The sequence below is a fragment of the Diorhabda carinulata genome, chromosome 7 (assembly GCF_026250575.1).
Source record: "Diorhabda carinulata isolate Delta chromosome 7, icDioCari1.1, whole genome shotgun sequence".
NCBI classification, from domain to species: Eukaryota; Metazoa; Arthropoda; class Insecta; order Coleoptera; family Chrysomelidae; genus Diorhabda; species Diorhabda carinulata.
In genome coordinates, this window is record NC_079466.1 from 14,762,456 (window position 1) to 14,782,874 (window position 20,419).

A 20,419-nucleotide genomic window follows, 5' to 3' on the forward strand; every position below is an offset into this window, starting at 1 on the left:
CCCTCTCAACAGTTCTAAAGACATACAGCGTTTAGATATATAAATCTCTGTTCACAGTCCTCAGAAATATTGAAGATCTGCAAGAATGTCTTCTCACACATTGCTATTGTTTTTTTTTTGGCTAGAAATTTCCATAATATTTTGAATTTTTCTTAACTTGAATTTGTAGTTCTTGTTTTTATGATTGCAGGTGGGAAATTGTGGAAAATTTTTAGCAAAACGTTTGTTAGGAATAGAAACTAATATTCACTATTTGAAATAGAGAAATGTATGTATTTTGGCTTATAACCCGGGATACAGCTCTGGCGAGATAGCCACAACACAACATAAGCTGAATTATACAATAATAGACAAGAAATTAATTAAATATCGTATTTTGTACGATGAATTGAATAATACAATTTAATAAATAAATAATTCTGGATATTTTGACAATCCGTACGTGTACCACCATATGAAACCAATTTCGGCGTTGAAGCCTAAAGCTACATCAATAATTTGTTTAGTGGAATGCTGCCAATAAATCTACTAGGTCTATAACCTCTGCTATACAGAGTTTAAAAGTCAATTACGGCTACGTAACAACGATAATAACACAAATTTCGGAAATGCACACGAATAGTTAATTTCACAATCGCAATAGCACAATGCGTATGGTTGAAACGGTGATGCCGTATGGGTCTGAATCATACCGAAACAAAAGGGTTGCGAAAACAAGGAAAAGTTCCACTAAATCATGAAACCGTAACGAGGGGAATGAAGTAACAATTTCTTGTATGGGCTTTTTTGTCATACAAATGTGGAAAGCTCCCTACATTCTCTATCAATGTTTCAGGATATTGCTGACTTTCAGGCATTGCTTTTACCTTGTTTTTAAAATAAAATATCAAGACGGAAATCGGTGCATTAATGGGAATAATATTTTCGCAACCATAGAACAAACAACAATCAATAGTGATTCTGTGCTCATAACCTCACAAAATTGAGGAATTGAACCGAGATATTAAAAGTTGGCGAACTGTTAAATTAATTTTAATTTGAATTTATATTTGATAGAACAAGCTTTAGTCTTGATTCAACTGTTCTTACAGATTACATGTAGAAATACATTAAGCCATCAGTTTTCCACTTAAAAATGGATCCGTGTTCAGTTTTAGTAATAATGCAATAATAAATAAAGGTTTTTGTACACCGTACTTGTGCGAAGTTATGAAATTTGCGACCATTATATGCAATTTATTTCAAATTTATGCTCAATAATATGTATTATGCCTCAAGAAATTGCTTTAAAAAAATGTGAGCCGTCAAGGAATTCCTGGCAGATGTGAAATTATTTTGCATACGAGGATTTGTGAAAACAAATATTCATAATTAGATCGTTTTTCAAAATATTCTCCATAAAGATCAATTGAGGTACATCCAAAACATGTAATTTGAGCGCATCAACCGCATTTCCAGGTGTAGAAAAACCTTGCAATTTATTTTTGCTCTGCAAATATGGGAATAAATCACTAGGTGTCAAACAAGGACTTTATGGCGTATGACCCATCAATTCGATGTTATGACCGTTCAAAAATTGATGTGTGAGAGCTCTCATTGCCTTGGTGGAGAATGATTAGTCTTCTGCGACTGGTTTTTTTCATTTTCTCGAACACTTCTGACAAACAAATTCTGGTGCATTCATGAAACAGAAAGCAATTTTAGGAAAATAAATACACAAATGATAAAATTAAAGCAAAATACAAAATATTTGGCAGGTTTTTAGACAATGATGAGAATTTCTAGTATGAGTACTAATTCACCTTTTTCAGGTGCAATCTCTATTTAATGAAGTTTGGCACATGGGCACACCTAGTGGGAAATATTGAAAATCGATTTTTGTTCATATTTCGCTCGGCAGTTAGATAGTTTCATAGGTTACGGGACATACATGAGCTATTGTTCGGAGTCTGCCGTTTCTCCCAACCATCCATTTATAACAGTGAAAACGATCATTTCATCTCTAAACTCGTTTTTCTCGAAACAGCATTTGGGTGATTCCGTTCTAACTGTGATTTTTTGTATTCAAAATTTCAAGATTTTAAAATTTAACTTTTCTAACTTTTTTATGCATATTATTCATCTATTTTACTGTAAAAATAAAACTCTAAGAGGAATTTACTACAACTTCAAAGTATCACGAGCAAGACACAAATGTCGGATTTTGAGTTCCACGGTACTGACTCATTTATCCACGGTACTGACATGGTAACTTAAGATATTAAACAACAAGTGCATCAATTTTCCTCAGTTTGATCATAAACATTAGAATTTATAAGGTAATTAGTTTAAATCATTTGTTACGACAAAAAAAATTAATAATTTATCGGTAAATTCTAGGAATGGACATGACACGGTACTGACATTCAAGTGATGTAGTATAAGTTTTCTTTAAGTGGCAAGTTATATTGTATAAAAATAATGTTTAAATATCTTAAGAATTATTCAATTAACACAAAATTTTTATTAATTGATTATTAATTAATGACTAGTACAAAAAAACAATACAGGACATTGAATATCACAGTTAGAACGGAATCACCCATTTATCGAATTTGCTGGAGACAGATGATCCGATCGCAATAAATTTTTTTTTGCATCTTCTCTATATAGTTCTCTATACGATGACCCTCCAGTTTTTTGATCAGATCAAAAATCGAATTTTGGCAGGCCAAAAACGACCAAAACTTTGGGTAAAACTTAACTTTTTTTCAACATGCCGCAATTTTATCAATTTTCAATTTTTTTGTTCGCCCGAGGGTAATCGTACAGACAATATGTTTTAGTTTGACGAGAATTTTTTTTTGTTACGTTTTATTAACGCAGAAGGCTGCAATCACTCCAGCAGCGGAGGACATTTTTTTTTGGCGCCGCCGGAGATCGCATGTAACTTCAAAAATATTTAATATTTTATTTCGAAAATTCTACTGTGTGTTCTCAAAACATGTATAAATATACCTTAAAAATTTTAAAACGATTGATTCACTAGTTTTTTTTTAATTCCCAAAAATTGCCTTTTTTAGGCTGTTCCACTAGGTGTGCCCCTTCATACCATCCAATCCAATCGCGAATGTTTTACAACTATGAATGTTATCTGCGTCCAGGTCTACGTTTTCCTTCGATTTTTCTTTCTATTATTAATTTCAGTGTATCATACTTGTTGTTACGGTATATGTGGCCCACATATGTGGTTTTTCTTCTCTATATTATTGAATATAACTATCTTTTCTTTCCCATATGTCTAAGCACTTAATCGTCAGGTATATGTTGAGTCCATGATATTTTTAGTAGTCTGTTCATGGTATCCACTTTTAATGTTCATGTTTCTGCGCCATACAAGAGAACTGAGGGCACATACGTCTTTACAAAACGAAATCTTAAGTTAAACTTCAAGCTTGCATTATATAATAGGTTTTTCACCTTTATGAATATGGTTCTAGCTAGTTCTATACGTGATCTATTCGACGACTCTATTGCGGTGTCATAGATGTTGATGTTCAGTTGTGGGTTTCGAATTCTTGTTATGGCCATCACTTTTGTGTTTGTTACATAAATTTTCATGCTTAGTTGATCTCCCACTTGGATTGTCTGCAATAATAACCGTGTTGTCTTCATAACGTATGTTGTTTAATGTCCTGCCTTTAATTTTTATTCCAGCCTCGTCATCGCTTATTGCTTTGTTAAATATGTGCTCATAGTACATATTAAACAGTATTAAACAAAACACAACTTTGTCGTAGCCCCTTTTCCATATACACCGGTTCTGATGTCGTTTGTCCATATCTAACCGTTGCTTCTTGGTTCCAATAAAGATTTCTAATAAACTCGATGTATTGTTTGTCTAACTGTTTTTTTTTGTAGTAATATCAGAAGGACTGTATGATTAACTCGATCGAAGGCTTTCTGGTAGTCTATGAAACAGGCAGAGACATATTTTCTCATATCTCGACATTTCTGGAAGAATATTAATAAGCTGGCTAGTCCTTCCGTTGTTCCTAGATCTTCGCGAAATCCGGATTGGATATTGCTTTGAACGGTTCACGTTTATGATAGATTCTGGTTTAGTTATAAAAACAGAGTGTGCTACTAATTGATACTCTTGAAGTTTGCCTGGTAATGTTAGGAATACGCTTCTTCGAATAGGGATTCAGTGTGATAGGATTCGGGATTCCTAGGAGCTTCAACATCTTAAAAACTAATGAAAGTTCTGTCGGTACCCCAGGTTACTTGAGTCAATGTGTCTGCTTCTCGATTTAAGAAGGCGTAGGTTTCGGAGCACTCAATGAAGTAGTCCATTACAAACATTGGTTGTATGTGGAAAAGGACTTCTTGTGAATCTTGTATGTTTGAGAAACAATGTAATGGATTCATGTCAATATACAGGGTGTTTCAAAAAAAGATGTTCCCGTCTCTAGAATAGATAGAAGCGATTATATTGAATTTTCAAATCAAAATATTCCGAAAACGGTACACTGTATCGAGTGTTATCAAGAGTAACTTTTTGGTGTGATATCAACGGATGTTTAAGTTGATGAAATTCTGCTTAATCAATCTAATATTGAAAAGATCAATACTACTTAGTACTAGTTAGTTTTCTATTTATCCTAGAGACGCCATTACTTTTTTTTTAACACCCTGTGTGATGATGAGGCAGGCAATATATAGAAAACAATGCATCTCGATATTTAGCAGTATTCATTAGATTGTCCAATTGATGAAAACTGTTGATCACGACCAAATTTTTCCTTGGATTATGTCGTGAGCAGATTTTCTGATACTATATTCTGGTGAATTGGTCGTTAGGTATCATACAGTTTTTGTCAAAATTGTCTTTACGTTACCCTTGAATATTATTCCTGACTCAGAGTCTACGTAGTTCCGAAACGACAATAGCCCTGTTTGTTAGGAATTTATAGGGCATGCTGGATATATCCCAAGCGATTATACGCTTAACAGTTGGTAGTGCAATTACAAATGATAGACATATTACTGGTTCAGTTCAGATTTTTTCATTTCAAGCAATGAAAAAAAAAACATTCTCTCGAAGTTTGAGACGTTATAATTAATTATTTTACATGTTAAAACTTTGTTTCAAAGGCTTATAAATATGAATACATTTGAGTGACAATCACATTTTTACCTTGTAACTTTATATTCAGATTAGTAAAGTGTTTATTCATAACTACTAAAAAGGCACAATCAATCCACCAGTCATTGTCATAATCAATTGATTTGGATAGGGTCACGTAATGCAAAATGTCCTTGAAATTACTTATAAACATCCGTAGACTTGAGAGTATTTAAAACATCATGAAGTCTAAAAGCTCCAAAAAAACATGATTCTTCTTTCTGTGATACATTGCGATCGCGGGCCTTATTGTTACGCCCTAGGGCCGTATCTTTGACATAAGTGCCCTACAGTATCTAACATACCTTTCATTTGCGTAGTCGTTTTTCCTAACTTTTTATAAAAATCTTCACGATTCATTCATACAATTGTTAAACAAATCCAAAATGGTTGGATTGCAGTGAAAATGTCTCAATGCATGCGCAAATATTTCGTCTCGTACATGAATGGGATTAATAACCTATCCAGTGAATATATGAAAACCTAAATTTTTCAAATATATTTTCTGTTTTTGTTTTGACGTTTATGTAATATGAATTCAAATCATTTTGCGGGAATTGCTGACGGGGCTTTCAACACAGATTTATTCCGATTCTAATACGGCTTTGTTTTGCCATTGTTGATACACGAATTTTTCCAATTGGAAAACTTTATCTCCTGAATTTTGTCGCATATGTTTTTTGTTTAATTGTTTGTGTGACGTTCATATTGTGAAAATGTTCATTATATTGAATATGAGAGTTTACATAACAAAATGGATTTAACCTAATGTGCATAACGAATGATCGTATATCAAAATGTAATTTGATTTAGGTTCATTAAGGATTTTTCGATAAAACTATGCTAATATCTAGTACGCTTTTCGAAACTTGGGTATACATCTTCAGAGATCCAAATAGATGAATAATGGATATAAAATTTGAATTGGACACACTAAGAACGCAAAAATACAATTTTTTAGCCATAGAAAACAAGGAAGCTGCAAGGATTGCAGTTAACTGAAACTCAATTAGTAGAAGATTTAATAGACATATCAGATGCATCTGAAGATAGCTAAAGTGAACCGTTTTCAAGCGATGGTTCCAACGGTGATAAAATTATTGATTGAAAAAAGAAAAATACTACAAAATAGCGCCATAGATGAAAGTCAAAAAGTCGAAGAGTATTAGAAAAAAAAATAGCACAAAACGCAAATATTTCTGACAATGAGTAGGTGGGTATGGAAGAGGAGCCGAAAATATTTTCTTCCGCTTCAAAGAAGTCTATTAATGTAATCATTATGTATTATGTGCAATTTCAATGTTTCGAATATTTTCAGATTGTTGTCTAGGATCACGACACTCCTAATACTTTATGAGTTGACAATTGACAATGGATTATGAACATAATGTTTATGTAGTCAAGGATATCTGGCATATGATACCGGATCAGTATTAAAAAAACTATTGGGTGGCTATTTAGGCAAAACAAGTTAACAATTCCTATACTTTTACTTTTTGAAAATACCAGAATAGTTGGTTGAAACGATTTGAAAACGTAAAACATTGTTGTAGTTTCCATTTATGAAACGGTAAACCCAAGAAGATTCTCTCAGATTTCCGGGAAAAAGTTTTAGTTAATCTTCTAACAGCAAAGCCGGTAAAAGATTTTCAGCCACATTATCATTCTACTGGGAGTCTAAAAAAAAATATTGAAACATTCAAATATCATTATCTGAATATTGTTCTAGGCTATGCGTTTGTCTTGTTAAACGAGATGATATCCCAATTCTAATTTTTCAGCGAATTCATCATCATCAAACTGACCCATGAAGTATTTTTTCTTCTTCACTGATGCATACAATGATAAAAAACTGGCGCTCGATGGAGTGTGATACCTGAGCTTTGGCGTTCCATACCCAAGGACATTGAAAATTGTTAGAAAAAATTTTATAACATATTTGGAAAACTTGTTGCTTGAAAGCCTATAGGCAACAACCTTGAGAGAATTTCTAACGGAACAGAAAAATTGCTCTGTTATTTTTCTAGGGAATTCCATTCTCCTCATACCCTTTTTCTAACTAGTTAATTTGAAACGATATTTGTGAAACCGTAGATCGGTTTATTAACTTGCAAATAAAAAATTTACAAAAACTGAGATCTATCTTTTTGTTCTATAATACCTAATTATACTGGACTAACAAACGAAACTCAAGTTTCTTCCATCTACTGTTTATGTTATCTTAAAATATAAACTTTTGAACATATGAAAAGTTTTTGTTTACATTTCGTTTCGTTATAATAGTACTTGGATTATCTTGAAAGCCTGTTAGGTAACTTTATCTAAAAGCATATATGATGTTTTGATTAACCTTAAGTAAATCCCAGTATCTCTGATAGTATCAAATAGGGAAACGAAATAATTAACTCTAAAATAATCGAGATCAACATGAAACTTACACGCATACCGTTTCCGCGTTGCGCATGTGTTTACCTGCATTTTTCCTCAACTTCGTGAAGTATCCACAACTCCGAAGTTCTGCAGTTTACCGCTTGTTTTGGTCCTGTCAAGGCACGCTCGGGGGTTGGAAGATTTCCGCGCGTTTTCACGATTCCAACATTCAAATAGTTTCAATTATAGTGTTCAATTTTCAAAATTCGAATATTTTGTAAGTACAATATTTCATTGCCATACTATAAGACTTTTTAAATGAAAAATTATAATTTTAAAGAAATGTGAAGGTGGCGAAAAAATAAAAAATCCACCTTCATGTAATCAGTTTGACTTTGAAAAAATGAGTAATTAAATCGAAATAAAAACTTCGTTTATAATAATTAATATCAAATTCAAAGAATATTAATAAATTATACTGACACTATTTTTTATAAATCAAATGAATGAAGTTGAGAATGCAATCAGTGAATATTGGTGAAAGAAAATTATATACTGTAATATTTTACATCAAAATATAGACTTTGAATATCCACAAAACGCTTCTATCTTTAGATTCCATTTATCTCACTAAGGATTTGAAGAAAATCCGTAAGAATTTTTTATTTTAACTCATTTATTTAGTAACACTCGTTTTATATAACTGAATCAGCACCTATTCGGCTCGGTTTCCCAATTTTTGTTTTTAATAAATCCAAAATCCTAATAAATTTCGGAATACTTAATATGGTTTTTTCGAAATTTCTCAGAATTTTTTTTGCTATTTCTTCATGTATTGTGTCTTATCACATTCAGAATTTGAGTTTCGTTTAAAGTTTCAACAAAAACGCCTGAGCTGAGGCATTCTGCAAAAGCTTTCACAACGTCCCTTGCATAATGAGCAGTTGTCGTATCTGGTCAAACACAAAATTTTCTCCACAATTCTTTTTCTTCATGAACTGAATTAATCTAGATCTAACACATTCTTGTCCATATATTTTGGTGGTTACAGAATTCCCACAAGGTCAAATGTATGCTGAAAAACAACCACGAGGAGATATAATTACCTTCGAGTTCAACGTTTTTTGTCTTCTGAATTTAGTTCCTCGCCATTCTGACAATATTACATCTTATTATTCACAGTTTAACTCCTGTCAATAGTGAAATATGACTTGTCGTCGATAATTATTTCCAAATATTTGTTGGTCGAAAATTCATCACTAAGACTTCTAAGATTTGATTTTGGTTCCATTTGTTGCTTGTCAGAATATTTGTGTGCCGATTTTTTCGATTTTTGAACTAAATTCTGTCCTTTTAGAATGCTGTTTACAACTTTCTTATCGATTTTGAATAATACTCTGCCCAATTTCCGTAAACTGCCTCTTAGTTTTCCGTAAGCCGCTCCAACCAAAGCTTCTCTTTTCTTTTTTTTTTTTAGCTTTTAAGTGATCCCGACTTTCTTTCAATCGAAATACCTGCGTAAACACGTCGACAGATATCGATAAATTGGCCATTCCCATTCTTACAAACCGTGAGTGATTTCTTCAGATCTTGATTTTGTTAACCTTCCACTGGGCGCGCGGTTTCTAGTGATGCGGTTAATCGCTATGTATCTCTCAGATACATGCATGTAAATAATGTATTATTTTATTTGAATTTATCACTTTACGCCTTAATAAGCTTCTTTAATATTCTACAAGCAATATTTACTTACCTGGCTGCCTATAATACTTGCAGGCAATTTTGAAAAAGTGGAAATTAATTTTGACAAGTGTAATTATTTAATTGTATGGTTGTTAATAAAAGCAAATAATGGTAGAAGAATCTTTGAATGTTTTTTCAAACACAGTACAATCTCGCATTTTTGACAACGATAAGAACTAAATGATGTTTTCTTATTCTGCTGCTGATAGCATGGCCGACAACGTTGTCGCTTTGGTGCCCTCGACGTTTCTGGTTCAGGTTCTTGAAGCTTATATTTTATAGCAAGGTTCATGGGTTCCATGGGAAGATTTTCAATTTGGGCTCTGATCCGAAGTTGCTCGTCTACCAAATTTAGTGCTAATTTTTTCAAGTACTCTACTCTTGAAGTAAATTCATTTTGGTTAGCCAAAAAAATTGTCCTGGAATTCAAACCCGCTGTGTTCATAAGATGATAGAAAATCATCATTGGCCATCTTCTGGTTGATCTGCCAACATTATAGGATGCACATAGTTTGTCGACAACATCTTCACCGGATTTTGTATCATTGTAAAATAAAATTAGTGTCATTGGAAACTTTTGTAGATGAAACGTGCATGCTGAAAGTGATACTACAGTCTTTCCCTGTTTCGGAACGTATGAAACGAGAGTGTCATCTCTTGTGTAGCCAAAAACAACAAAAACAACAAACATTCGCGATCCTTCAGTGATAAAAACTCCGGGGGAATTTCCCTTTTATTTTTTCGTATTGTGCCTACATATGATATCTTATTTTTCTCCAGTTCTTTTACTAGCTTCAAACTAGTAAACCAATTTTCCGCAGTAACATTTCGACCGGATCCAATTATGGGTTTACAAAGCCGCATTACTACCGAATCCGCTGAATTGGACTGTTGGAAAGGTCCTTCAGGTTGTAGTCCACAATATATCTCCATATTGGCGGTGTAATATAATTTGGCATCACTAAGACAAAATATTTTTATGCCATACTTGTTTGGTTTTGATGGAATATATTGCCTAAATGAACATCTACCTCGAAAACCTGACAACATTTCATCGATCGTCACATTTTGGCCTAGATGATAATGTTTTTGGCAGTTTTTAATGAAAATAGTAAAAAGCTCTCTCACGGGGGCCAATTTATCCACTTGACGCCGCGTTGCTCTGGTTTGTCAAATCTTAGACACCTTATCAAAAACCTAAAGCGTTTTTCAGACTTTGTCATCCGAAAAATGTTTATCTTTCATCCGAAAGTCGTTGATGAGCTTCTTTGAATACACCCAGCAAATATAATAGCCCTATAAATCCTCTAATTTAGCTTTGTGTGTAGGTCTGCAATTTCTTTCCCTAGCAAATCTCTGACGTACATTATCTATGTGTTGATTAGTATATTTTATTAATAAATCTAAAATGGAGTCCGTGAAAAATAAATTCCAACATTCGAGCTCCGTTTTGGCGTTTTTTCCATCATTTCCAACCACACCAGGTAATCTAATTAGAATATTATGGGGACGCATTTTTGAAATTTTAGGAGGTGTTCTATTCCATTGTGTACCATCTTTACCTAATTTTTTTCAAATTAGCAAAAAAAATTATTTGAACATTAGTGTACTTACCAACAAAATAATTATCAACCTCTTCCGTAGCTTCATCTTCCTCTTCGTTGTCAGTAATTCCAAGTTCGGTGTCTGAATCAATGGATCTTGTTTCGACCTGATCCTCTGAATCTGATTTATCGGAAGCATCGTCGGCGACATCGGCACTAGATTCATTATTTTCCTCAAACATTAGTCGTTGGAGTTCTTCGACATCTTCCGGTTTCGAAAAATCAAACACTTTTTTTGCACTCATTGTTGAAAAAACAATTTTACAATCGATTTTCTGAACACAAAACCTTACCGTCGATGGTCGCTGTGTATCGAGCAGGTACATGACCGCCGCCATTTGGGTTTTATGGCCATAACAATGGAACAAAAGGATGTTTGCTAATGTTGTGCTAGGAAATGATTGGAGACACATTGACCTAAGAGTACGCTGAATACAGCATGTATCTCCTGGATACACAAGCGACTAACGGAAGGTTTAAAACTCATAACTCATAAAACTCATTCATTAATTTTTAGTTACCACACACTTATTCACTTCAAAAACCGAAAAAAATCTAGATGTTCGTCAGATATCGAATGACAATGAAGAGAAGGTGATATTGCATACAAATTTTAACCCCTCAGTTTCTGTGGATATTATTACTTCAAGGCTAATTTATTGACAGCAGTGTTATTTTCCACATAGTTACTTAATAATGTACAATGAGGCAATATATACCAGGGCTTCTTAAACTGTGGGTCTGAAACTACTGAAACTACTGAAAAAGGGTCGCAAAGATCTGATACTTTTCAATCGTTATAAATAAAATTTCAAAATTAGTATACACACTACGTACAAATATAAATACAAATAAAAATCATACAAAATACTATTGTAGTTTTATTATAACTATTTTTTGAGAAAAGTGGCAATGCAAAACTGTTATGTGGGGCCTATAAATGAAAATATGGAAGTAGCATTTAAAATAATAAATATAACGCGCTCCTCGATTTTCAACTGAACGTTTATATGGAGGAGGGGGTCGTTTAAAATTTCCTAAGCTTGAAGGGGGTCGCTATATGAAAAAGTTTAAGAAGCCCTGATATATAAAATAAGCTGCTTTGACTTACAATTACAAACACTTTCCTACATATTTATAATCATAATGATGTACTGTTTACATATATTTTCTAATAGATAGATAATTTTTATGACAACATAAGAAAAATCGAGTCGATTTGTCAAATACAAACATATAAAAAGATTTAACAAGTAAAAAGGAAATTACGTGCAGCTATGATGAACTCAGTGAAGGGTTTATAGATTTGCTATTCATCTTTCGCTGACTCTTATGACTCTGAATTTCGATACCTACTTTACAATGATTCAAATTACATTCTAATATAATTCAGTTCTTATAATTTTAGAAATAAGGTTTTGTGTACTCGATGTGAGGTAAACTATTCCACACTTATATAATAAAATGAATCAAGCTTATAAACCGTGTAACATTAATACTTAATTTATATTCCACTCACATAGTGATTTATTATTATATTCACACTTTCTGATGAAATCTTGCTTCAAAAGACAAAAAAATCGATTTAGAAAAAACCGAAAATTCATTCAGATTCACAAATAACTGTGAGATATGTATAAAGATAGATATTCGAGAGAAAATCAAAATATTTATTGTTCAAACTGGAATATCAATGTTATAGAAATGTATTTAACCACAACAATGTTAATATTCTAAATTGATTAAGTACTTCTGATGTTAAACCGATTCAAATGAACGTCAAACGAGTGTTTATTTACCCACTTTCAACAAAACAGTCTACCACTACACACACGCAATTAAACCCGTAGTTTTGTTATCTAACAATTCATCAAAAATCGATGGTTTTATTTGTTTTCATTTATTTTTATTTTCGACCGTGTCATGTTCCCTTTATTAAAACAAATATTGAAATTTAATTTGAATACTATTTAGATGAAGTTATACTGAAAAGAAATGGGAAAGAAATATTTTCGTTAAGAACAGCACTTAATTCAAATTGCACTAAAGTCAGCTTGACATAGTGCAAGACAACGTGCAAAAATATTTCATAAATTAATATTGGATGTCGTTTGACAAGTATTTTAAAACTGCATGATGGCTGCCACTAACAAAACTTCCATAAGTAAATTCAACAAATCGTCAGCTGAGAGTGTAAACCTGCTAGCTCCACTTTTGGTCCATAATGACAGTTTTTATACCATCTGCAAGAAAAAAACAAATCACATGAACGTGTGAAACTAGGTAAACTCACTCTATTTGTTAAATTGGCAAAAAGTGTGGTGCGTTAAACAGCCAAATCTATATAATTCAAATTTCGCGGCTAACTCCATGATTGACGCCATATTTTGTATTGTGTATTCGGCGATATAACGTATCCATACAGTTTTCTATGGAATAAACCTACTGATTTAAGATTTTAAAGTTGGAATCTATTATCTAAAGTTACAAGATCAACGACTAAAAGTTTGTAGAACTATGTTTCTTCATACTCTTAGAATTGGGAGATGGACGGTCTTAAAATGGAAGAGCAATGTTTTCAGCCGATGCAAAGACAAAAATCACAAGAAAAATCAAGCGCAATCTACTACATCAAAACCTTTTGTGAAAGAGTGTAAAGAGTTACTAAATTTTTGACTTATTACCCGTCATGAAGTCACATCACTGCCGAGTAAAAACTGAAAAAAATACCTTTTACCAGAATGGACATCAAAAACAGGTGTTGTGAACAACAAAATTTGAAGCCTCTTTCTCTCAGTATCTTCCAAGAGGCATTTGATAACAAAAGCTTAAGATTATCCATCCTATATAAAGTCGAAAAATTGCCTGTAGTAGATTAAATAGTGTATTAAACTAAAAAAAAAAGGAGCGAGAGCAGAAAAGGATAAAGAAAAAGAAAAGATTGTTTTTACAGTAGACCTACAGGCTTAATTGATGTCTCCTAAATCCAAAATAAGCAGCTTATATTACCGAACAAAGCTCCAAACACATAACCTGACAAATTTCAATTTCAAAAATAAAAACAGTGTCTGTTATTTATGGAATGAAAGTGGTGGAGGCTTAAATTCCAAGGAATTTGCTAGTATTTGGATGGATTTAATAGAGAAAAATGTTGTACTCCAGGATTAATATGTTGAACCGATGAAAGTAATTTTTTACAGTGATGGGTGTACTTACCAGATCAGGAATTCAGTCTTGGTTAACGCTTTACCTACTACAGCTAGGGATTGAAATATCGTGATAGAGGTCGAGCATGCGCAAATGGAGGCGGACTCTATGCATTCGACCATAGAAAGGGGCTTAAAAAACAAAGATATTCATATACCAACAGAGTATATATTCATCTGTAGATCTGCAAGGAAGAAACCGCGTTAATATGAACTAAAATGTCTAAGCTAACAATTCTTCTTATTCTCAAGTTTAATGGGATTAAATTCCATTAAAGCATTCACCCTGGTCGATCTAAAGAAGATGCTAATGTGAAAGATCTTAAGAGGTCTTCGGTACACTCCAAATGTTGATATTCATTACAAACTTAGATTCCCAGGTGGGTGGCAAATATTACCATAAAGAAAATCCTTATTGGTGACGCACGTACTATTTTCTGCTCTACAAAATTTATACAGTAGCAGGCCAAAAATCACTGCGAGAAAGTTCCAAGACTTACAATACTTAAAAAATCCCTACCTCTTACTAGGTATACTTCGTGCTAGGGTATAAAGTGTTGATAATAAATAATTAATTAGTATTAGGAAAAAAAAAGAAAAATAGTGATTTTTAACTTACTTTTAACTACTATTTTATGGAAAGAGGATTTTAGATGTTTATTGTTCCATTTTTTGTTTTATGTCAAAGATTTTCTACTAAAATACTGATTAGTTCAATAAATAATCAGCCAAATATGTTACTGTGATTATAAGAAATAAATAGACTGATTAACGAACTAATTAAAGTTGTTTTAGTCACCCTTGAAATTATTAGAAAAACCTGCTAGGTCCGGAAAATAGAACGATTGCTCCAACAAAAACCTGCTTAGTCATAAAAACACTTATAAACAATGGAAAAATTACTATGTAATTAGTCTCTAATAATGTAGAATATCCAAAAATAAATCAATTATATTTGTAGTTATAACTTAAAATTGCAAAATTCATATAAAGTTTTTAATTTTTCACCTGTAAATTTGGTTTAAAGCGAATTAGCAGTTTTATACCCTTAGCCGACGAAATTTTTCACGTCAAATTTTATTTCATTTTTTGTGACCGGTTTAAACCAATTTAAAAATAACAGAGCTAAAGGCCGTTTCACATGATGCAATAAAACGTACAATGCAAAGTAAGACGCAATATTTCTTGATCAAAAACATGCGCTGATGTAGTTCAGCTGATTTTTTCATGCAATATTTCGCACTTGCAACATTATCGATTTAATGTCATTCCATTGCGGGCAAGCTGCAATTCTAGGGAGAAATCTTGTTACTTTTGGCTCAACAGCTGACTTTCGTAAAACTTTGCTTTAGTTTCATTGTTAAGCTAGGCGCAAAATATTAAATTTGAGGTTATGATTTTGATTAATACTCTTCTCTGTTCATCACACTCCAAAAGCAGAAGTTACAATTATTGGTAGTCATCCACTCTTGTTTATTTTACTTAGTTTTTTATTTCCATATTTATATCACACACAAATATTAAATAAAATGCAATATTCATCCATGAAATATATTGACCTTGCAATAAATTGCGTGCAATTCCTTGCACGTTGTCTTGCATCATGTCAAGCGGCCTCAAGACAGGAATAACAACCGAGAGAGCTAGTGGCGGAGTTTGGATATGAAATTGCGGCTCTTCAGTACCATATGCAAATATTATTGATTTTATAAAAATAAAATTGATAATCGTTCTAGACCTATCAAGGATTGGACATCGATTCTATTTTTCAGCTACTTTCACTCGCTTTTTTCGCCTACTCTTCTGTAATATATGTCAAGAATTACTCGTGCATCTAAAGAACTGTCTCGTAGGTGGAAGATATTCAATTTCCTTCTGCTGATTTGCTATCGATGAGTTATGCGACATAAAAGACACAGTACAAGCTGCGGTTTTTGTAAGATATATGTTTTTCCAAAGTCCAAAAGAAATTTTACGATTACTATCGGTCTCAGGACAAACAAGAAGAGAAGATATTGCAAATATCGTACAAAAAGATCTAGTCAATGGAATCAATTTAAATCGTTTCAATAGCAGCTGATGGAGCTAGAAGTATTGAAGGAAAACAACGATTATTTAGAGCAAAGTAAGCCACAAAAAATAATAGATAATATGATCAATTGAGAGACAAAGCAGAGCTTAAGAATCAAACCATATGTACAGTATAATATATTTAAAAGTCACATTATCAAGATGCTATTTACTTGGGACAAACAACTAAATATTTGAAAAGTAGATTAGAAACTCATCAAGATGATTAAAAAAATGAAAATATGGAACACTAAAAAAAATCTACTAACGTTTTTACATTTGATGGGCATTACCAAAGAAACTACTTCAAAGTTTGCGACTCCCCAAGTCAAGAGTACTGTCCATCTCTGGACTACAATAATCAGTATTTTTTGTAATTAAACTTTGTTCCTTAAAATATATGGTTGAGGAGAAATTGATTTTTATCAATATAACAAATGGATTCTTTTAAACCTATTTTAACTACAAGGTGAAAAAAACCAATAATCGTATTAAGCATTCATAATAAAGACTATAATTATGATTTATTAATAACATTTATAATTCAAGAGACCATTATATATAATCGATTCATATTATTGAATAATGGAAATAGGTGTCCCGATAACTCTCGATAAAGAAATTGAAAATCTGGGAATAGGTGTTATAGGGAGAGAGTTCAATAAAAAAATTAATATACTCAATGAATAATATAACGGAAATTTGTATTGAAAATTCATGTTTCAATGAAAGTTTACATAAAATGTAGTGTAATTTTTGTCACAATTCGTTGTGGCAAGGGGGATATTGGGATTGACCGAAGTGGGTCAGATTAATATAAGAAAAAGTTATTCGAATGGGATCCAACTACGAAGGTTACTACTGAAGTTTTGAGATAGACAAATAAATAAAAATATTCATCTATTGTTCCATATTTTTCATTAAGATCCATAAACTTCTGCATACGTTTGAGCCAAGCATGTGATTTGAACGCATCAATGGCATCTTCAGGCATAGAAAAACGTTGTCCTCTCAATTTATTTTCGATTTGTATTTGGTAAATAAAATTTTGTTTCCTCATTTACGAAGGTTGCTACTAGAGTTTTGAGATAGACACGTAAGAACAAATATTTATAATTGGACTGTTTTTCAAAATATTCGACATTAGGATCAATACCTTTTGCATGCGTTTGAATCAATTTCATCTCTTTCATTTCGATTGAGGTATCTGTGATTTGAACGCACCAATCGCTTCTTCAGGTGTAGAAAAACGTTGACCACGCAATTTATTTCTGATCTGCGGGAATAAGAAGAAATCATTGTGTGCCAAACAAGGATTATACGGCGGATGACCCATCAATTCGATGTTTTGACTATTCAGAAACTTTTTGTTTGAACTGATGTGCGAGAGCTTATATTGTTGGCATGGAGAATGATTCGTTTTCTGCGATTGGTTCCCCTGATTTTTTCGGCCACTTCTAGCAAACAAATAACATTGTAATATTCAGAATTGACCATTATACGTTGCTCTGATGGATCGGTGGAGACACGTCCAGTTATTTCTTTAAAACAGGCGACCATTTTCTTTGAAGTGAAGACTTTTGTTGGATTTGGCTCGCATTGAAAGAACCATACAGTCGATTGGTGTTCAGCTTTGGGTTCATAGGCATAGATTCATGATTCGTTGCTTGTCGCAATTGAATTTTTTCAACATTTCTTTGCACAGAATCGATGTTTTCTAGCACAACAGCCGATTTTGGATGACGAAATTCATCCTGTAGCGAAGTACGATCACGATTGAATTCGGGAAACCAGCGAAACATGGTTAGGTCGAAGCTAGTTACTCGGTAGGTACATTGCTGTATAAAACATGTCGAAAATCACAAAAAAAATCGTTCGAGAATGTTTGACTAGAATAAATGTTTCAAATTCATTTTTATCAATGTGTTTGTTTAGGAATATGTTTTGTTTGATATTTTGATTAGGTTGAAGTGGCAAGAATAATCAATTGAAATGTGATTGTTGTTAGTTAAAAAAATGGTGTTTGTATTTAAGTTCTAAAACGACAAGACTAGTTTCTCTCGAGTTGTTTAATAAAACTAATGAAAATATGTAAATTTGACTGATTTTTTCTGTGTGATATCTGTTGTTCAAGCTAGATTGGTTACTTTTCATATAGAAGAATTCAAAAATCAATCTTTCGTTCTATTTATTTTTTATATCTAAACTTTTGATTTCTGTAAAGTTCTTATTGTGACCCTTACAAATTACATGTTCCAAAAGGGCGCAATCACGTTTAAAGGTTATGCAATCTCTTTGGTTTGGCCTATGTCACAGTTCATACAAGAAAAACTGTGAATGCAATTTTTCTGTCGTGAAAGTTTTTCTTTTTGTTTTATTTCTGAGTAGATATTTTTGAGTATTTTTTGAGTTTTTTGTGATCATTGGACCAGGTATTGTATAGAACCATATCTTAGTGAAGAAGTTATTCCAGTGCTTTCACAGTTGCTTTGTATGTCATTGATTATCTCGTTTACACTATTTCTGTATAGCTATTTTCTATAAGAGTTTGATAATCGATATTTAGGTTTTTGTTTTTTAGAATTGAATGATTCAATATGTTGATTCTGTTTTTTGGTGCTAGGACAAGATTTATTTTCATTTTCATAGGTTGAAAGGAGTGGTAATCATAATCAAAATTCCTCGTGAAAACAAGTGTCACAATCAAATATGTCGTTCTCGCCAACTCCACACCAATGCACACTGTAATAACATAAAACTCTCAAAAATTAATGCGCAATACCGTTCCGGTAACGTTCTCTTCGTAGCGCTTGGGAATTAAAATTTCATTGGTCATTTTCGTGTACTTTATATTCGGATACCAGCTCAAAATTACCTATGACAAATAATTACGAATTTTAACCCGTGTCAGCGGCTATAATTCGAAAACTTGTTGTAGGCTTATGAATACTTATAAAAGATAGATAAGGTCCGCAGAGGTGTGATATAATTACGGTAATAAACTAACTCACCTGAATAAAACGAACAACAATGGATGCTTTCGAATTTCACAATGATAATATCGATGCTACTCTATTTAGAAACGGTATTTCATAAAAAGGAAATGTGAACTTCATGTCATATGAGTTCTTGTAAACGCGTCCACCAAATATTTGTGTGTCTAGAGTTAGTGTAAGTAGAATTGTCCTATCAGGAGAGAGAGAAAGAACATAGGTTTACCAATCTCTTTCTCTTTTTACTCGCCATTAGAAAGCTGCACAGAATGACACTCGTTCACTAATAGGCATAACCTTAAAAGTGCATGTTCGTAAACAAATTTGAACGGCGATCAACGATTTCTAATTATTTAAAATATATTATTACTGTATGAAATGTGTGGAGAAATATATATATTATATATAAAGCGACATTCGACACGGCCTCAATTTGAACATAAATATCTACAGTTACTTAACTATAACATATTTTGAAATAAACGAAATAGATCCAGACGAATTTTCAAAACATATATGAATTAATCAAGGTTTATATGATCAACTTTTGAATTTAACAGAACATTCAATAAGTAAACGTGAATGTCGATTAGATCAGGAAATTAATCATCAATTTTCAAATGGAAAAATGATTCCCTATATTCTTCCAAATTTAGATTCATACAAATTCCATCAGCCTTCCACTCAGAGAAGTTATTTTTCAGTATCTGCAACTACAAACTAGAAAAGTGAGGTTATGTTTTTGACGTTCAACGACGATCAGTGCGTAAAAAAGTAAAAAGTTGGTTAACTTTGACGTCATGAGCGCGTACAAGTGCGATCATTGCGCGTTATCACGGTTCCTCTACGAGTTGAACCATCTTTGATATTAATGAACGTATAGGTCTTAATATTAAGATGTCTATTCTGTGTAAACAGCATCATTGTCTTTACAAAGAACCTTATATATAATATTACTTCTTATATTAGTGTTCTAGATTTAGTTCTTTCTCTTGAATGTGTAATTCACGAAAATAGCTAGGCTGAAAAATTGATGGCGTCCATTTTTTGACATAGTCATGGAATTGTGTTTATCGATTTTCTTCACAAAACTAAAACAATAACAGGAAGTTATTCAACATCATAGCTTAATGAGGTGAAAGGAGAAATTGCATTATAGCCTCCGTATTTTAAGGAAATAAAAGCATCAGAAAACGCACTTTCCATGATCGCCATGACTGGAATTCACCCACCGTATTAACCAGATCTGGTTCCCAGCAATTTTGC

At 32.5% G+C, this 20,419-nt stretch overlaps 1 protein-coding gene and 1 long non-coding RNA gene across 3 annotated transcripts in view; one reads left to right on the plus strand and one right to left on the minus strand.

The window, feature by feature from the left end:
- The first annotated feature begins 7,686 nt into the window (after positions 1-7,686).
- LOC130896384 (uncharacterized) overlaps positions 7,687-20,419 on the plus strand; it is a 155,663-nt gene continuing 142,930 nt past the window's right edge. The window contains exon 1 of one of the 2 annotated variants that reach the window (XM_057804418.1): positions 7,687-7,814. The gene's annotated coding sequence lies outside the window, so the exon portion shown is untranslated. The remainder of the gene's footprint in view (positions 7,815-20,419) is intronic. The other variant, XM_057804419.1, reaches the window with a different exon arrangement.
- Positions 8,996-20,419, minus strand: part of LOC130896385 (uncharacterized) — a 67,556-nt gene continuing 56,132 nt past the window's right edge. The window contains exon 3 of the long non-coding RNA XR_009059567.1: positions 8,996-13,127. This is a non-coding gene — a long non-coding RNA (uncharacterized LOC130896385). The remainder of the gene's footprint in view (positions 13,128-20,419) is intronic.